Source organism: Asparagus officinalis, chromosome 3 (assembly GCF_001876935.1).
Source record: "Asparagus officinalis chromosome 3, Aspof.V1, whole genome shotgun sequence".
NCBI lineage: Eukaryota > Viridiplantae > Streptophyta > Magnoliopsida > Asparagales > Asparagaceae > Asparagus > Asparagus officinalis.
In genome coordinates this window covers 46,172,256-46,173,212 of record NC_033796.1, presented here as the reverse complement: position 1 = coordinate 46,173,212, position 957 = coordinate 46,172,256, and positions in this window count along the sequence as shown.

Sequence of the window (957 nt, the reverse complement as noted above, 5' to 3'; positions counted from 1 at the left end):
GTATGAGCTTGTGTACTCCCAATTGTCTATAGATTTTATGTTGGTGAAAATAACTACATGAAGTAGAACTAGAACTAACTTGAAGTGAGTTACAATCAACATAAAATGAGTTAGAACTAACAAAGAGCACAAGAGCCTAAAACTAACATGAATTAGAACTAACATGTAGTGGGTTAGAACTAACATAAATTAGAACTAGAACTAACATGCAGTGGGTTAGACAAAGAACGAGTTAGAACTAACATGAATTAGAACTAGAACTAACATGAAGTGAGTTTGAACTAACAAAGAGCAAGTTAGAACTAACAAAGAGTACGTTAGAACTAACTTTAAGTGAGTTAGAACTAACAAAAAGCAAGTTAGAACTAACATGAAGTGAGTTAGAACTAAAAAAGAGTAAGTTAGAACCAACATAAAATTAGTTAGAACTGCCCAAGAGCCCCAAGGCCCAAGGCCCAATCAAAGACCTTTAAATATATATTGTAGGTGTAGTGGTTTGAACTCCTGATATCCTCTCCAAATTCCCAAGCTTTACTACTTGACCAAATAGCCAAAGTGTTAATGTTAGTTCCACTTAAAGTTAGCTCTTACTTGCCATTAGAACTAACATAAAATAAGTTAGAACTAACATGAAAATAAAATGAGATATAACGTGGTATAAATTAGGTTTATAACTTGGCATAAAATAGAACTAACATAAATTAGATATATAACGTGGTATAAATTAGATATAACGTGTAATAAAATAGAACTAACAAGCCATCACACGCTACAGACTTGAACTAACACTGTGCAGAATAGAACTAACACTCTACAGATTAGAACTAACACTGTGCAGATTAGAACTAACACTCTACAGAATAGAACTAACACTGTGCAGATTAGAACTAACACTCTACAGAATAGAACTAACACTGTGCAGATTAGAACTAACACTCTACAGAATAGAACTAACAC